Source organism: Papio anubis, unplaced genomic scaffold (genome assembly GCF_008728515.1).
Source record: "Papio anubis isolate 15944 unplaced genomic scaffold, Panubis1.0 scaffold403, whole genome shotgun sequence".
Taxonomy (NCBI): domain Eukaryota; kingdom Metazoa; phylum Chordata; class Mammalia; order Primates; family Cercopithecidae; genus Papio; species Papio anubis.
Genome location: NW_022164195.1, coordinates 10,004 through 30,140, shown reverse-complemented (window position 1 = coordinate 30,140; position 20,137 = coordinate 10,004).

Genomic DNA, 20,137 nt, shown 5'->3' with positions numbered 1-20,137 from the left:
TCATTTTTTTGGTATATGGTTTTATTCCATTGTCATCTGAGAAGACACTAGATGTGATTTTTTAAAATGTTGTGGAGACTTGTTTTATGTCCTAACATGTGTCTTAACCTTAAGAATGCTCCATGCACTGATAAAAATATATGTGTTAAGCTGAGTGAAAAGTTCTGTAAATATCTTAAGTCTATTTTCCCAATGGTACATTTAAAATCAATGTTTCTTTGTTTATTTCCTGCCTAGATAATGTGTTCGATGCTGAGAGTAGGGTGTTAAGGGCCCCAACTATTAATATATTGAGGACTACTTCTCCCTTCAGTTTTAATAATATTTGCCTTACATGTCTGGATGGTCCAATGTTGGGCGCATATATACTTGCCAAATATAATAACTGCGAAATTGATTCTTTTATTATTATATAATTTTCTTCTGTGTCTCTTTTTACAGCTTTTAACTTCAAATCTACCTTGATATAACTATGGTTGCTCCTGCTCACTTTCCATTTTCATGGAGCATGTTTTTCCATCCCTTCTTTTTCAGTATATATGAGTCTTCTGAGGTGAGATAATTTGTTATAGGCAGCATAGGTTGGGTCTTGTTTTGTTTTGTTTTAATCTGTTCAGCTATTCTATATATTTTAACTGGGGAATTTAATACATTTGGATTTATATTCAAGGTTATTATGGATAGGTGAAGACTTACTTTTGTCAATTTATTGTTTTCTGGTTGTTTTTTATATACCTTGATTCTGTATCTTGTACTGTTTATTTTTGCAGTTGGGTGATTTTCTGTAATCATATGTTTCATTCATTTTTCTCTCTTCTTTGTGTATCAGCTCCACCAACTTGTTTTTATAGTTTCACATACTTTAATAATGATAGTTGTTATCTTTATACTTCCAAACATGACTTCCTTTAGCATTTCTTGTAAGCCTGGTGTAATGGTGATGAATTTCTTTCATTTTTACTTGTGTACGAAATATGTTGTTTCTATTTCATTTCAGAAGGATAGTTTTGCTGGGTATAACATTCTTGACTGACAGGTTGTCATTTTTTTCTTTCAGTACTTTGAATTTATCATCCTGTTATTTCCTGGCCTGTAAGATCTCTGCTGAGAAATCCACTGTTATCCTAAAAGAGATTCCTATGTGTCTGACTTGATGTTTTTTTCATGTTACTTCTAAATGTTTTGTTTGCCTTTCACTTTTGACAATTTGAGTATATGATGTCTCAGAAATGACCTGCTTGGCTTGATCTATTTGAGACTTTTTTGACCTTCCTGGATATCTATATTCCTTAATGTTCATTTTTCTCTCAGGACTTGGGAAGTTTTTTGCTTTTATTTCATTAAATGTGTTTTCCTCACCTTTTCACCTCTCTTCTGAAATTCCCATAATATGCATATTTATTTGATTAATGGTATCACATAAATCCTTGATATGGTTTGGTTCTATATGTCCACCCAAATCTCATCTTGAATTGTAATCTCCATGTGTCAAGGGAGGAACCTGATGGGAGGTGATTGGATCATGGGGCAGTTTCTCCATTCTGTTCTCATGATAGTGAGGGAGTTCTCACAAGATCTAGTTGTTTGATAAATGCCTGGTGCTTCCTCCTTCTCTCTCTGTCTCTCCTGTCACCATGTAAGATATGCTTTGCTTTCCCTTTACCTTCCACCATGATTGTAAGTTTCCTGAGGCTACCACAGCCATGTGTTACTGTGAGGCAATTAAACTACTTTTGTAAATTACCCAGACTCGAGGATTCTTTATGAAAGTATGAAAACTGACTAATACAATCCTGTAGCCTTTATTTTTTTCATTATTTTTTCTATTTTGTCTGCCTGTGTTATTGGAAAAGACTATTTTCACGTTCAGAAATTCTTTCTTCTGCTTGGTCTAGTCTGTAGTTGGAGTTCTCAATTGTATTTTTTATTTCATTCATTGAATTCTTTAACTTTAGGATTTCCGTTTGGTTCTTTTTTATGTCCACCTCTTTGTCAAATGTCTCACTCAAATTATGAACTGCATTTTTAATTTAATCGAGTAGTCTACCTGCCTTTGCTTACATGTCCTTAAGATTATAATTTTGAATTATTTTTCTGACATTTCATGTTTTCTTATGACTGGGTTTGGTTACTGGAGAATTATTGTTTACCTTAGAGGTGACACATTTCCGTGCTTTTTCATGATTGATGTGTTCCTGCACTGACTGCTATGCATCAGGTGGAAAGTTGCTCAGTACTTCCAATTTTATGGAGTAGGTATCATGTAAAAAGATGTATGTGTATGAATGGGTCTTGGGGTGTTGCTTTTGTGGGGTTTGTTGGTCTTGGTTCTGGGTAGAGGCAGTAGTGTAGTCTCCAAGTAGTTTCTTCAGCTATAGTCTACATTAGTGGCATAGGCAAGTTTCTCAGTGACCTAGGCTAAGAGAACCTGTGGCAATGGTGGTGTGGCTTTTCCAGAAGTTGGCTTGCTGGGCTGTTTCTCAGGTCAGGGGTATAGGAGGATCATCTGACTTAGGATCTGGCTCACTGGGGTTGGGGCAATGGAGCTGCTATTCTGACTGGAAGCACAGGCACACAGTTGCTTGAATGACCTAGGGATGTACCTGCCAGGATTTCTTGGCTTGCCTAAGTGTGTGTCAGCTAGTAATAACTCATAAGGCTGTTTCTCAGGCTTAAGACGTAGCTGCATATTTACTCAGCTGGTCCCAGGGCATTTCTGTAAGGAGTAGCCCATGGGGCTGTTTTTCAGGCTTGAGATATTGGTGCAAGGTTGCTCAGCTGGCCCTGAGGCTGTGTGTGCTTGGGGGCAGGCATAGGGTAGTGTGATGACCTATTAGGCCATTTCTTAGTTCTTTGACTTTGGAGCATGGCTGCTTGACTGGCCTGGTGACACATACACTTGGGGCAGGCACAGGGCTGTTTCTTATGCTCCCAATACAGCTTCATGGCTGCTTGGCTGGTCTGGAAGCATTCTATGGGTCTGGCCCACAGGACTGTTTTGTTGGCCCAGGACATGGGCACAGGACTGCTTGGTTGGCCTGGGGGCATGCCTGCTAGATGTGATCCACAGTGCTGTTTCTCAGATCTTCGAGGTAAGTGCAAGGTTGCTTGGCTGATTCAAGGACGTGCCTGCTGAGGGCAGCCTGTAGGGCTGTTTTAAAGGCCCAGTATGCAGATTCATAGCTTCTTGGCTGGCCTGGAACATGCCTTCCAGGAGTGTCCTATGAGATTGTTTCTCAGACTCTTATTAGGGGTATAGGGATATTAGACAGGCCAAGGGCATGTCTGTGGGGCACAGTGATGCTTGAAGCTGTTTCTAACATCCTAAGCATGGGTGTATAGCCACTCTGCTGGTGGAGGGGCATATTTGCTACTCAGAAGCTCTGGGGCCTGTTGGGATAGAGTGTGAAACAGTTTATTTGGCTCAAAGGCAGGTTCACCCTGGGCAAGAAAGGGAGACTGCTTCTGTGGCTGGGAAGTGTAGTCAATTATGATTGTTATCCCGGCTGTACAGGACCAGAGTCACAACTAATCTTGGGCTCAAGCTCCATATAGCTGGGGTTATAGTGTTCAGCCACCTATATGGGCTTGAGGTAATGAAGATGGATCCCCTGTGCTGTAGAAGTGCAGTAGCTACTGGCCCTTAGGGCAGGGCACACTCCAGAGGTGGCTTTGATATAAAGATAGTGCTGTGCTACTTCAGCTTGGCTCATAGTGGGAAGGTTGGGGTCAGGAGTATACACTTTATGCTCCTATTCTGGGGCAATCTAGTTGTGTGAATTCCCCCAGCTCTTCATATTTGGTTCAGAGTTTTTGCAGAATGTAGAATTGTCCTGTTGTAAGAGCTGTAAGTGTTTTCCTTGGCAATAGGCACTGGTGGGGATCTTCTGCTTATCTTTTCCCCACAAGAAGTTCCTCCTGACTACAGGCAAACACAATTTAAGTGAGGTAGATGAGGATGCAGAGGCCAGGTGCCTCCATGATTCCCTTCTGAAATTCCAGTCACCACGGGTGAATCTCCACTCCTATGCTGCACTCCAGGGCTCTCCATTTGACATGCCAGAGAAATCTGTTTATTTGTTGCCTTCTTCCTTTCCTGTGGGAGTGGGGAACATGCCAGAAGTACTTAGACAGCCATTTTGCTGATATCACTTTTTGTTGTTCTTATTTTTCTTATTCTTGGTGATTTGTTTGTAAACTTTCCTGGGCTAATTATCTAGATCATTCATTCTCATCCCTTGTGTCCATTGAGTTACATGTTAGCTTTTCATTTTTTAATTTTTGGGGGATTATTTTTAAGCCCCAGCTCTGTAGGGTATCATACCTCAGTATAAATTGCTGGCCAGCCAGTGATTGGTCAGAATATTTTCTTAAAATTATGCCTATTTGTTCCTCACTTTTTGTCCAAGGAATCAGTGTGAGAAGCCAGGTGCTCAAACTTCAGGAGGGTCACAAGACAGCCTTAGCTTTAACTTTGCACAGGGCGTTAAGGTCAACAAGTGATGACTAAATGGGGCCTTCTTTTTCAAGTTTTTTTTCTGGAAATGTGAACTTCTTATTAGATCCCCAGGGACATGTCAGAGGTTTTCAAAGTCCCTTATGGTTGTCTAATTCTCCAGACTCTGACTCTTGTCTACCTCAATTGAAATTATAATCTTAGGTGGCTTCAATATAGCCAGCATATTGTTAATGTTTTATTAGTGCTCTGGGGAAGGGCCCTTTCTTTTGATCTGACCCAGAGTCAAAGCAAATACCCATACATTTTCATGGACCTGCAGCTTTGGACAAAATGATTATGACGTTCTGAGAAGTATGCTTTCAACACAGCTCCAAACTTATTCTTTCTGCTGCTTACTTCAAGGCTGTTGGCTTTTGGCTACCATACCACTGAGCAGTAGAGAAAGAGAGGATATAAGAATACTCCCAAGTCAAAGCATTTCAGACTCTGCTGTCTTACTGAAGGTTTATAATTTCTTTTGGATAGATGATTTTCAGTATGTCATGTAGTTTTGATCAATTTTCAGAATTCTGAGATGTTGGATTTTAGTGGTTTTGCTCATAATTTTACAGAAGAGTGAGTTTATTTAGTTCTTAATTGTCCAGTCCAGAAACAAAATTATTCCATCAAGGGAGTTCATTTTTATTGTGAAATTTTATTTTCACTTGATAAAGATTTTGTCACTCAACCTATAAGTAAATTAAAATTAATAATAATATCTTATTGCTATTTAAATGGCTTTTTCTTATTTCTAAAATTAGTACTGTTACAAAGGGAAAATAAATCAAATTTTAAAATTTAGGAATTGAAAATAGAAAATAAAATTATAATTTCAAAGGAACTAAATTATTACTTGGCCTCCATCATTGCAAAATTTTAAAATTTTTGGTTTATTTGAGAAGAATCATGAGCTATTTAAGTGTTAAATATTAGTTGAACCAAGCTATGTGTTTTCATGTTTTCCATAGCCTATATTATATAAAATAATAAATTATGATGAATTACTAGATATATGGGAAATTATTTTCAAAAAATACTAAATGAAAAAAATTTATTGCTCTTTCTGTCATGTTTTTAAATAAAAGCAAGCATACCTTAGTAGTTTTTTCTGATATTTTGGCTACTAAGTTCTCATAAATCTTTTAAATGTAATCCAAAGAGAATTGGGTTTAAAATGTTTCACTAGATGATGGGATTTTACATTGATACTTAATTTTTCTTTTTTCAAACTAAAATACATGTCTCTCAGTCAAAACTACATTTTAAAGTTATAAACGTTAGTGAAATTAAGCTCAGTTTATCTCATTATTTATTGAATATTTTGAGTTTTTGCTTTACAATGTCTTAAGAAGCATGGCTGCCAACAATTCTATTTTAATTTTGGCTTTTGTAACTAACCAGAAGAATCACGAGTAAATTACTTTACTTGTGGATACATCAGTTTCCTCATCTATAAACTGCAATTAATACTACTACTTACCTCAAGGCCTGGTGCAAAGTATAAATATTACATAAGTTAGCATGTTTGGATTTATAGAACATTCAGTGATAATGTATATACCATGCCTAGCACATAATCAATGCTCAATAAAGAGTAACATGCTTTTCTGAATTGAGAATGAATCTTTTACTCTCTACATTGCAGCTATTTTTTTTTTTTTAGCATAAAATAGGTTGACCTTGAGTTTCTGTCCTTGGAATCATAAAATTCAATTTTGTAAAATCTTATCTCTATCCCAGATATTGACTTGTTGTGAGTGGTACTATGTAATAGTATATTTTAATTAAAAGCCACACTAATATTTACAGGTGTTTTATAGTAAACTAACTCCCTTGTTGATCCTCTCAAGGTATACTGCTTCCATAATGGAACGTTGAGTGGCGTCATTTACATTTTCCAGATTTCGCATTCATTGGCACTGGGTTCAAGCAGATCATTGCCTACTCACTTTATTTATGTAGTAAGGACACAGATAACAGTTGAGCCATTGAGGCAATGGAGCTGTGTACACATTTTAAATACAGACATCACAGAATGCTGACTTGGTAGGACAAATTCATTGTATTAAGTTATTTATAATTGGTCTCTTTTTTTTTAATGCTTTGGATGTCTTCAGGAGAAAGAGATTTTCCTAAAGTAATTGAAAATCTCTAAGTGCCAGAAAATATGAAAGGATTATTTTGAGAGCATCAGTGTATATATTCAAATATTATTTTCTTTTAATTAAATTTATTTTATTTGATATTTGTTGTATACAGCATGTTTTGATATGAATTTTTGATACAAATATACATAGTAAAATAATTATAGTGAAAACATTTACATGTCAATCACCTTTCATAGTTACCTTTTCTGTGTATGTGTGTTGCGAACATCTAGAACTACCCCTTTTTGCAAATTTTCAGTATATAATGCACATTATCAACTATACTTCTCACGTTGTACATTAAACCTCTAGATTTATTTATTCTCCCTGATGGCAAATTTATGCCCTTTGACCTACTTCTGTCCATTTCCTCTCTCTCTCTGACCCTAATAAACACTGCTCTATTTTCTGTTTTTATGTGTTCCACTTTTTAAAAATTTCACATATAAGCAACATGATATAGTATTTTTCTTTGTTTCTGGCTCATCTCACTTAGCATAATATTCTCCAGGTTCATCCATGTAGCTGCAAATAGCAGTATCTCCTTCTTTAATCCTGAATAGTAACAGTCCATTATATATATAGGACTATTATACATATACAAAATGTCTTTTTTTTTTTTTTTTTTTGAGATGGAGTCTCTGTCTCCAGGTTGGAGTGCAGTGGTGCGATCTTGGCTCACTGCAACCCTTGCCTCCCCGGTTGCAGCAATCTGCTGCCTCAGCCTCCCAAGTAGCTGGGACTATAGGCATGCACCACCATGCCCAGCTAATTATTTGTAATTTTAGTAGAGACAGGGTTTCACCATGTTGGCCAGGATGATCTCGATCTCTTGACTTTGTGATCTGCCTACCTTGGCCTCCCAAAGTGCTGGGATTACAGACATGAGCCACCGCACCTGGCCACATATATATAAATCTATCCATTCATTTGACAATAAATAGGTTGTTTCAATATCTTGACTATTACAATTCAATGAACATGGAAGGGCAAATATCTCTATGCAGTGCTGCTTCCATTTCCTTGGGTATATGCTCAACCAAGGGATTTCAGGGTCATATTAAAGTTCTATTTTTAATTCTTTTCAGGAACTTCCATACTGTTTTTCATAATGGCTATACTTATTTATGCTCCTGCTGACAGTATACAAGTGTTCCATTTTCTCCACATCCCTATCAATACTTGTCATCTTTCAACATTCAGTTACTAGTCATTTAATAGTTGTGATGTGATATCTCATTGTGGATTTCATTTGCGTTTCTCTAAGGATTAGTGATGTTGAGCACCTTCTTATGTAACTGTTGGCCATTTTTACATCTTCTTTGGAAAAATGTCTATTCAGTGTCTTCGCAGTTTTAATTAGACTATTTGTTATTGGTTTTGTTTTCTATTGGTTAAAGTTCCTTACATGGTTTAGATCTTAAGCCTTTATCAGATATACTGATTATAAATATTTTCTCCCAAACCATAGGCTGCCTTTTTCTTGTAATTCTTATTTCTTTTGTTGTGCAGTTGCTTTTCAGTTTGATAGTTCCACTTCTTTATTTTTCTTTTGTTGCCTGAGCTTTTGATATTAAGAAAAAACTGTTGCCAAGGCCAATATCAAGGAGCTATACACCTATGTTTCCTTCTAGCAGTTTTCTAGTTTTGCGTTTTACATCTAGGTCTTTAATTTATTTTGAAATGATTTTGTGTTTTGGATAATAAAGTTTCTTTCTTTTGCATATAGATATCCAGTTTTTCCAACACCATTTATTGAAGAGACTATCCTTTCTCCACTGTGCCTCCTTAGTGGGTGTATTGGTCTGTTTTCACACTGCTATGAAGAACTTCCCTGAGACTTGGTAATTTATAAAGGAAAGAGGTTTAATTGACTCACAGTACCACATGGCAAAGGAGACCTCAGGAAACTTACAATCATGGCATAAGGGGAAGCAGGCACCTTCTTCAGAAGGCAGCAGGAGAAAGAAGAGAAGGTTAAGGGGGAAGAGCCCTTTTTAAAACCATCAGCTATCATGAGAAGTCACTCACTATCATGATAATATCATGGGGGAAACAGCCCCCATGATTCAATCATCTCCCTCCCTCTACAAGGGTGGATTACAAATCCCTCCCTGGACACATGGAGATTATAAATTGAGATGTGATTTGGGTGCACAGAGTCAAACCATATCAATATGCCCCTGAATCCTCCCAAACCTTATGTCTTTTACATTTCAGAACTAATCATGCCGTCTTAAGTCATTCTGGAATTAACTCAAAAGTCCACAGTCCAAAGTCTTAATTGAGACAAGGAAAGTCCCTTCTGCCTATGAACCTGTAAAATCAAAAGCATGTTAGTTATTTCCCAGATACAATAGTAGTACAGGCATTGGCTAAATGTTCCTCTTCCAAATGGGAGAAATTGACCAAAAAAGGGGCTATAGGCTTCATGTAAGTTTAAATTCAGCAGAGCAGTCATTAAATCTTAAAGTTCCAAAATGATCTCCTTTGACTCCATGTTTCACATTCAGGGCATGCTGATGCAAGGGGTAGGGTCCCATGGCCTTGGTTAGCTCATTCACATGCTGACATTGAGTGACTGTGGCTTTTCCAGGTGCACAGGGCAAGCCATCTGTGGATCTACCATTCTGGGATCTGGAGGACAGTGACCCTCTTCTCACAGCTCCACTAGGCAGTGCCCCAGTGAGGACCCTGTGTGGGGGTTTCAACCTCATTTCCCCTTTGCACTGCCCTAGCAGAGGCTCTTCATGAGGGCTTCACCCATGCAGCATACTTCTGCATGGATGGCCAAGTTTTTTCATACATGTTATGAAATCTAGGTTGAAGTTCCTAAACTTCAATTATTGACTTCTGTGCACCCACAGGCCCTACACCACATGGAAGCCACAGAGTCTTAGGGCTTGCACCCTCTGAAACAATGGTCTGAGCTGTACCTTGGCTCCTTTTAGTCATGGCCAGAGCTGGAACATCTGGGATGCAGGGTACACAACAGCAGGGCCCTGGAACAGGCTGTGGAAACCATTTTTTTCCTTCTAGGCCTCCTGGCCTGTGATGGGAGGGGCTGCCACCAACATCTCTGACATGTTCTGAAGACATTTTCACCATTATCTTGGTGATTATCATTCTACTCTTCGTTACTTATGCAAATTTATGCACCTGGCTTGAATTTCTCTCTAGAAAATGGGGTTTTCTTTTCTATCACATTGTCAGGTTGCAAATTTTCCAAATTTTTATGCTCTGCTTCCCTTTTAAACATAACTTCCAATTTCAGATCATCTCTCTCAAGTTAAAAGTTTCACCAATCTCTAAGAGAAGGGACAAAATACCACCAGTGTCTTTGCTAAGCATAGCAAGAGTGATCTTTGCTCCAGTTCCCAAGAAGTTTTTCATCTCTATTTGAGACCACCTCAGTCTGCCCTTTATTGTCCACATTACTATCAGCATGTTTTTCAAAACCATTCCACAAGTCTCTATAAGTTCCAAACTTTCCCACACCTTCCTGTCTTCTCTGGAGCCCTCCAAACTATTCCAACTTCTGCCAGTTCCAAAGTCACTTCCACATTTTCAGGTTATCTTTATAGTAGTACCCCAGTCTCTGTGGTATTCATTTACTGTATTAGTCAGTTTTCACACTGCTATGAAGAACTTTACTGAGACTGGGTAATTTATAAAGAGAAGAATTTAATTGACTCACAGTTCTGCATGACTGGGGAGGCCTCAGCCAACTTACAATCATGGCAGAAGTGGAAGTGTTGGGGTCCGTGCCGGGGGTGGTGGAGAATGAAAGAACACACAAAAGACAAAGACACACAGAGAACATGGCGGCCGAACTCAGAGCCTCCGCCTCACTTTATTTATACTCCATAAACCCCACGTCAGCTGAAAGAATGCAATGCAAAACAAACTTTCTTTTTCCACATGTAACCTTCTACTCAGTTCCTTGTTTCTATGCTCTTCCTTATCTGCCCGCCTTCTTGGCACCTACGGGAGTTCATTAAAAGTTCAATTGGAGATACTGTCCTTGAGCCCTATCTATTCTCAGCATACTGTTTTCAAAGGCCCCTGCATTTTCCCCTTTTTGTTTTTGTTTTGCCTCAGTCCTAAAAAGGTAGCCCATATTTGTTCCTGTGTTTTCTTTTGTTTTTGGAGGCGATGGAGGGAGCATCGAATCACCAAAAGAAGTAGACCCAATCCAAGTGCCCAAAGCAATATACTTCCAGAGATTGTAGAAATCCATGTTTTCATCTGGGTCCATGGGTTAAAAGCAGCAAGGTGCTGACCCAGCTTCTGCAGGGTTATGGTTCCAGACAACACATGTAATTGTTGTCGAAATGCTTCAGAAATGTTCTGAGTGAGCTCTTGGATGTCCAAACTAATATTTTTATGGCCTACTAATAATTTTCGGATTACAGTCCAATTTTGAGAGATGTTAAAAGGTACAGGCGTTACACAAAATTGAGTGGAGTTCCAATCACATTGTAATGTCATCCGAGTACTGAGTACAGTGAGCTGATCTCCAAGCCATGTCAATGCTTGCTCCATGTTGTCCAATCTTTCAGCAAGTTGAGAGTCAATGTTTCATTGTTGAAGCCATAATCGGTGAGATTGTTCGTGCCATTGCTGCATAAATTCAGCATTTTGTATGCTTTGATGAAGAGCGAGTCCTGCTATGGTTGCAGTGGAGGCGATGGCAACAAGACTCATCACCGAGGCAATTATAAGTCCAAGGGCATGGCGGGTTCGCTGAAGAGAAGTCCAAATATAAGTTTCAAGAGGTGATGCCCCCCATGGTCACATAAGGTTAACAGATACCCAAATTTCCTTACGAGCCCTGAGGATATAAATATCCCCAGTAAAGTTGTGCCACCAGGAATGATTGAGGCAAGACAAAAATGTACACGTATCTGTACAATTAACAATCCCCGTATCATTATCCCATGTCAAATTCCCTGCTAATAATAGGTAGGGCTTACGGACACAATCAATAATATATCAGGAGGAATTTCGATACAACTGAATATGAAAGGAGTTAGTTGGGTTAGAAAGATTAAGGGACATATTCCTCACAAAAGTGCTAATGGCATCACCTGCAGCTAACAACTTCCAAAGATGACTCTGTACTTTAGGCCTCCTTCATGCCATACCAAGGTTTCATTACTGTTAGTGGCAATCCTTTTATTTACCCAGTGTCATTTCAAAGGTATGTGACTAAATTTTATTTGAAAATCACCGTGCACACTCCAATCAGTTATTTACATTCCACTGTATTCTAATAAAATCCGGGGTTTAGTTCCCCGACATTGTTGTTACTCCAGCACCTCAATATTAGGAGAAACCTCTAGAATAGGACAAAAAAGTAAAGAACTAGGAATAGTTTCATTACTATATACAGTATGATTATATTAAAAGCTTCTAGTTACAATAATAACAGTTTTAGCAGCCACATGACTATGATTATAGCGAACAGCCCAGGCTTCATGCGATTTTCGGAGACAATGAGGACTATTTCCCATACATATGGGAAGTCCTTCCACTCCAAACTGGTATGTGCTGATTATAATTCCTGTTTCCCATTCTATGTTGTCCTTGTCCATATAGGGGGACGGCATCCAAGTAATGTCATTGGTGAAAACCTTAATTTCCGCCTCCTCCCAGGCGACTCCCTGATACAAGGGCGGAAAGGGAATATAAGTCCAATATTCATACAAAGCCTCACTAAGAGAAATAAGTCCCCCGCCGAGGCACATCTAACAAAGGAAGAAATGCATGCTGAATCCAGTTTTCTTTTCAACAGGGTTTCAATCATCTTGTAGGAAACTACTCAGGTCCGCTCCCTGTAAGGGCAAGAGCATAGCCCCGTCCCTGTTTTAGAACTTGCCCTTGAACATACTTACCTTCTTCATTAGGATACCAAACCTTTAAATTGTTAGCGGGGACTATCACCGAGGGAGGTGAGGAAAGATGGGTTACGACAGCGGAGTCTTGCAATTGTCTCCATTGATTCAAAAAAATTAAGGTAAAAAGAACCTTCAAAATCTGGTTTCTGGGGGGCTTATTTTCCCTTTTTTGTTTTGTTTTAATAGTTGAGTTTTTAAAGTTAAATTTGCGCGCTCAATGATGGCTTGACCTTGACTGTTGCCCGGGATACCGCTGATATGTTGAATATTGTATTGCTGTAAGAAAATTTGTAATTTATGAGAGACATAGGCAGGGACATTATTAGTTTTAAGTATAAGAGGAATGCCCATGATGGCAAAACAAACCAAGAGATGTGTAATAACAGAATCAGCTTTCTCAAATGGCAACGGAGTGGCCCATTGAAAATGAGAAAAGGTATCAATGGTATGATGAACATACTTTAATTGTCCAAAAGAAGGGACATCTCATGGATTAACCCCAGGATGGAAGGATGGAATGCTTAAAGGAGCACAGGAAGGACAAGCTCGAATAAGAGAACGAACTTGTTTATAAGTTAAATGAAACCGTCGTTGAAGGCCAGAACTATTAGTGTGATGTAGAGTATATTTTTGTTCTGCAGCATGTAGGTGGCCTATTAAAAGCGAATCAATCTGAGTATTACCATGAACTAATGGTCCAGGAAGTTGAGAATGAGAACGAAGATGAGTGATGAATAAAGGAGCTCGACGTTGGCTCAAAGTAGAAGATAACAAGGAAAATAGTTTTTGAAGAGAAGAAGTAGCACAAAGAGGTAAAGTGGCTTGAGAAATATAAGAAGTAACATAAACAGCGTATTGAGAATCACTAACAATGTTACAACCAGTAGTAGGGAAATCAAGTAAGATCATTAGAACAGCAAACAATTCTCCCTGTTGCACCGAGGGATAAGGATAAACTGTAACTCGAGATTGATGAACACTCCAATATCCAGCCTTATCATTGCTACTAGCGTCAGTAAAAAAGGTAGGACCTTGAACAGGAAATACAGAAATTGGTGAGAAAGGCAACACAGAATGTTGCCTAAAAAATGAAAAGATCAGAGACTTAGGATATTGGGTAGAAAATTGTCCAACAAAAGAAGTGCAAGCAACTTGCCAAGAATTAGAAGTTGCAAGAAGATAAGTGATCTGATTATGAGTGAATTGAGAGATAATTAAGGAAGGATTTCCTCCCCAAAGTTGTCGACAGTGATGCCGTCCTTTGATGATCAGTTCAGCTAAACGATCGATATAAGTAGCCAAGCGTTTAGATATTTTATTGGACAAAAAGATCCATTTTAGTGGTCAATTAGTTTGATGAATCATTCCTGTGGGAGAAGGTAAAGTATGAAATAAACAAAAGGAAGGGCCTTTTGAAGTTGCTCTTCAACAAGCTGGAGTCCCTGTAAAGCCAAAGGAGTTAAATGGCGTGAGTTGTCCAAGTGACTGTCTCCTTCTAGAATAGAAAAAAGATGTTATAACTGATATGTTGGTATTCTTAAAACAGGACGCATACAATTAATGTCTCCTAGAAGCTTTTGAAAATCATTTAATGTTTTTAAATGATCACGTCGAATTTGAATTTTTTGGGGTCGAATATTTTGTGTTCTTAAGGTATAACCTAAATATTGAATAGGAAAATCCAGTTAAATTTTTTCTGTGGCAATATTAAGTGAGTAGAAAGAAAGCTGAGTTTGTAATGATACAAAAGCATCTTGCTGCTTTTTTCTGGTGGGTGCAGCAAGAAGAATGTCATCCATATAATGATATAAAAGAACAGAAGGATGACGCTTTCGAACAGGATCCAAGGCCCTATGGACAAATTCTTGACACAAGGTAGGGCTATTTAACATACCTTGAGGTAAAACTTTCCATTGATATCGAGAAAGTGGCTGAAAATTATTAAAAACAGGGACAGAGAAGATCCATACAATAATAAATTAACACAGTTAGAAACTGATTGTTTACAGGATTTAAAGTCCTATGTACGAATTTTTGACATATAGTAGGGCTATTAAGTATACCCTGGGGAAGAAGCTTTTGCTGATATTTTTGAATAGGTTGTCCATTATTATATTTAGGAATAATAAAGGCAAACTTTTTACAATCTTGAGGTTGTAATGGAATAGAGAAAAAACAATTTTTGAGATCTATGACCATTAATTTTTAACTTTGTGGGATAAGGGCAGGATTAGGAAGACCGGGCTGTAAACTTCCCCTAGGTTGAATGTAAACATTTATAGTTTTAAGAACAAGACAAAGACGGGAATTCCATGCAGAAGTACGTGGCTTTAGATTCCTTTCGGCCATTTGTTTTTTGACTTACTCTTTTAAAATCCTAAGTATTTCTTTAGATAATGGCCACTGTTTCACCTAAAGAGGAGTGGTCGTTTTACACTTTAATTATAAAACTTGAGGCTGGTGAACAGTGGCGATGAGTTTAAAGGATTGTAGCCCATTTTGAACATCATATTTTTGACAGCTGAGGAAATATGAAGAATGTTTTAAAAAGCACCAAATTGTTATGAAAGATTTTGTCCCCAAAGATTAATATTGATAGGAATAATATAAAAAAAATTGGACCTTGTTGACCTTTAGGACCGACACAGGTTAAAGGTTCTACGTTTTGATAAACCATAGAAGCAGCACCCAAGCCAGTGAGTATAACTGAAACTTATCTTTTTTCCCATTGTATAGGCCACTAATTTAAACAAATAATAGACATATTTACCCCCATATCAATTAACCCTTTAAAAACTATTCCATTAATATGCAATGAACATAAGGCTTTTGATTAGAAACTAAAGTTTCCCAAAAAACAGTTTTTTCTGTGCTACCAAACCCTCCCTATTGAGAATACGTTCCCCTGCCTCTAGGCGTATAAATTGTGAAACTTGTACCATAATAAGAATTTTATTAGTAACATCAAGATCAATGATTTCTGGAATCATCGTTAACTTCCGTATAGCACTGTTGTTTTGACCTAACAAAAGTCCTACATGTCCTTTTGGCAAAGGGCCACACACTCTAATAGCTAATTTATATACTCCTCTATTAGGAGACAAAGATAAGGCTGAGTAATAGCTAAGTCAGCAGCGGCGCTCTGCTTAGATGCCGCATAAAGCTGAGAAACTGGGGTAAGGTGTGGGATCCTTAAGGAGGCCTTAAATTTATTCCTTAATGTTGTAGGCCATTGCTCACTGAATATTGTAGTAGACTTGTATTGTAATTGTTGGGGCCTCAAACCTGTGGGCCTTGACTCCCATTTCCCAGGAGAGGAGACAGTAAATTTTCACTTCTATCAGTTTTGGAACGACATTTATTTGTCCAGTGTCGACCTTTATTACAACATTTGTACACCTCTGAAGGCAGCTTTCTGCCTCGAGGGATAAAAGTGTTCAATTTTTATGACATTCTTTTTTGAAATGTCTAGGTTTACCACACTGAAAGCAAATACCTTGTTTGTTATTTCCTTTTAAGGCTTTAGACAAAGCTCCAGCAAATAATTGAGCATTATAAATAGCCCCTCCAACACTAACACAAGTTTTAATATATTTATCTAAATTGACCCCATTGGCCTTTAATGATTTTAACAATTTTTGACAGTCAGCATAAGCATTTTTAAAAGACAATGTTTGTAACAAAATTTTTGAAGCAAAGCCAGCACTCAAAATTTTCAAGACAGCATCCTGAAGACGGGCTACAAAATCCGGATAGGGTTCATTTGTGCCCTGTAAAATCTTCACAGAGGAAAGGGAAGATTTTCCTGTTATTTTTACCTTATTTCAGGCCCTTAAAAACAAAGTCTTGATTTGAGTAAAGGCAACATCATCTAGACCAGCCTGAGCATTAAGAGTAGCATATTGGCCCGTGCCTGTGAGTTGTTCCTCAGTGGGTCCTGGGGGATCACACATAACATTTTTCCTAGCCTGTACATGTGCCTTGTTCATTTACCAGCTGTGCAATTGTAACCACTGAGAATGCTCAAGAAAAGCCTTCCCTCAAAGTCTTCCAGTCTATAGGAATTATCAAATTTTCTGATGAAAAAACATCAAGAAGACCAAGGATAAAAGGAAATTGAGATCTATAGTTAGAAATGGCAGCTTTCATTTCTTTTAAAAATTTAATTTGTAAGGCATTAAATTGGACATTATTGCCACCATTTGAAAACTGAGCATTAGGAGCAAAAGAAGCACAAATAATTGGAAACTGATCCAGCTCCTTAAATTTTTTTTTTAATTAAAAGTATATATAATATATAATAATACTCATATCCCCAAATATAAAGAATTCCAACATATTAATAGGAAAAGGCAAATAACCCAACCAAAAGTAGCAGAACAAAGAAATGACAATAAACCTATATGTCTAACATCATTACTCACTAGGAAATATGTATATTAATACCAAATTGAGAATCACATACACAATACAATGGTTAAAATTTAAAAACACAGAAAATATCAAGAGGTAGTTAATGTGTTAAGCAACTCGAATACTCAACTTCTGTTTGGAGTGTAAATTGGTGGAACCTATGCACCCCTATAACATAACAATTTCCTAGAAAAATTGTGTGCACATTGTTGGGGTTATTAATACTATAGTAATATTAATAGTTCATATTAATGTGCTTATTGACTATTGAAATACTCATAATATTTTAACAAACAATAAGATATACATATACACTGGTTTTGACATATTAAACAGGTGTTTAGTATAAATTTAAACTATGTCTGATGTGAACAGGGCTTCAACTTTGCCAAACAAAGGCAAAGATAAGGAAGCCGGGGGGTTGGAGGCTCTGGAAAATCCTTTTTTAACAGGGCAGAAGGAAAAGAAACAGGGAAAGCTCGCAAAGGTGAATTAGAAGAATATATCTGTAATATTTGTTGAAGCATTTCCATAATACTTTGCATGTCAGAATTTCCCTTAGAAGAAGGAAGAGCTGGCTTTTTCTCTTCTCCCCCTTTTGCTACCCCCCCATCCTCTGTTATCCTGGCACAAATGGGCTCCATTTCAGATTTATTTTTTTTCCAAATCCTCAGATACCTTTCCTCCTGTGGCTACATTACCACACTCTGAATCAGTCTCAAGTAACTCTAATGTCTGAGTGATAGAGTTACACAAGGTCCACAATTTTAGAGGCATAATATCCCCTAACTAGAGAGCTCTAAGCAGAGCTTTTTCTACCTGTAACTCTTCTCTCCAATTCAGCTGCACTTTAGTCTGATACTGAAACCAGTAACAATGTTGTTCAACATGGGCAAACAATCGCTTCAAAGTCTTTTTCTTTTACTTCCACTCCTATAGACAGCAACAGTCCTTGAAACAGCCGTAAATATTCTGAGGCCAGAGAGATGGAATTCCCATAATGAAAGCTTAAGAAGGTTCCCCTTAACAATATCCGGGCCTTACCTGCCCCTAGGGGGTTCCCCTTCTTGTTCTCCCGTACTCACCGGTGCTGACCCTGCTCGCTGCGCCACTTGTTGGGGTCCGTGCCGGGGGTGGTGGAGAATGAAAGAACACACAAAAGACAAAGACACACAGAGAACATGGCGGCCGCACTCAGAGCCTCTGCCTCACTTTATTTATACTCCATAAACCCCACGTCAGCAGAAAGAATGCAATGCAAAACAAACTTTCTTTTCCCACATGTAACCTTCTACTCAGTTCCTTGTTTCTATGCTCTTCCTTATCTGCCCGCCTTCTTGGCGCCTACGGGAGTTCATTAAAAGTTCAATTGGAGATACTGTCCTTGAGCCCTGTCTATTCTCAACATACTGTTTTCAAAGGCCCCTGCATGGAAGCAGCCACCATCTTCACAAGGTGGCAGGAGAGAGGAGAAAACAAAGGGGGAGGAGCCCCTTAATAAAACCATCAGGTCTCCTGAGAACTCACTCACTATTGCGGGAAATGCATGGGGGAAACCGCCCCCATAATCAAATCATATTCCTCTCTTGACACGTGAGGATTGTAGGTCCTCCCTCAACACTTGGGGATTACAAATCAAGATGAGATTTGGGTGGGGATACAGAGCCATAACAAATCAGTGGGTTTGGTGAAAATTAGTTGACTCTCTGTATATGCTTAAGTTTACTTCTGGATTCTCTATTCTATTATACTGGTCTATGTGTCTATTTTTATGCTAGTAACATATTGTTTTGATTACTGTACCTTTGTAATATAATTTGAAATAAAAAAATATGATACCTCCAACTTTATGTTTTTCTTTCTCAAGATTGTTTGGTATTTGATGTCTTTTGTGTTTCATACATATGTTAGAATTGTTTTTCTATTTTTATGAAAAATGTCATTAGAATTTTGATAGAGATTGTATTGAATCTGCATATTGCTTTGGCTAGAATGGATTTTTTTTTTTTTTTTTTGAGACAGAATCTCTCTCTGTCGCCCAAGCTGGGGTGCAGTGGCACTATCTCAGCTCACTACAAACTCCACCTCCTGGGTTCACGCCATTCTCCTACCTTAGCCTCCTTAGTAACTGGGACTACAGGCACCTGCCACCACAACTGGTTAATTTTGTTTTTGTGTTTTTAGTAGAGACAGGGTTTCACTGTGTTAGCCAGAATGGTCTCCATCTCCTGACCTTGTGATCTGCCTGCCTCAGCTTCCCAAAGTGCTGGGATTACAGGCATGAGCCACTGTGCCTGGCAGTTCACATGGATTTTTTAAACAATATTATTTTTTCCAGTCCACAAACATGGACTATCTTTTTGTGTGTGTGACTTCTTGAATTTCTTTCATCGATGCTTTATAGTTTTCAATGTGCAGATCTTTCCCTTCTTTTTTTAGATTTATTCTTAAATGTTTTATTCTTTTGATGCTGTCATAACTTGAATTTTTTTCTTGTTCTTTTTTCAGCTAGATCATTGTTGGAATAACAGATTGCAACTTGTTTTTGTGTGTTGATTTTGTATACTGACACTTTACTGAATTCATTTATTCTATCAGTTTTTTTTCTGAAATCTTTAGAGTTTTCTGCAAAAAGTATAATGTCATCTGGAAACAAGGATTATTTTACTACTTTGTTTCCGATTTCAATGCTTTTTATTTCTTTTTCTTGTTTGATTAGTCTGGCTAGTACTTCCAGTACTATGATGAGTGGATATGGTGATGGGGGCATCCCTGCCTCATACCAGGTATTAGAGGAAAAGCTTTCACATTTGTTCCCATTGATTGTGATGATAACTGTGAGCTTTTCATAAATGGCCTTTTAAATATTCTTACTTTCCTTTAGAAATCTGTAGAGCCCTAATAACATTAATTTCAAAAGTGGAAGGGGAGTTTTCTTCCTGTATTATGAAATGCCCATATGAGGAGATGGAAACTGAGAATTTAGGATGCAGGAATCTGGGAAATTTTGGAAATAAGAATATATGTAGCCCTTTTTTTATGCAAGAAGTAGCAGAGTATATTTATATGGTCAATATAAAGTACTGAAGACTATTTGGGCCTTCAACATTATAACCTACTTAAGATTAAGCAAAATATCAGAGAACGAACTTAAGCAATGCATCCATTATTGGAAATAG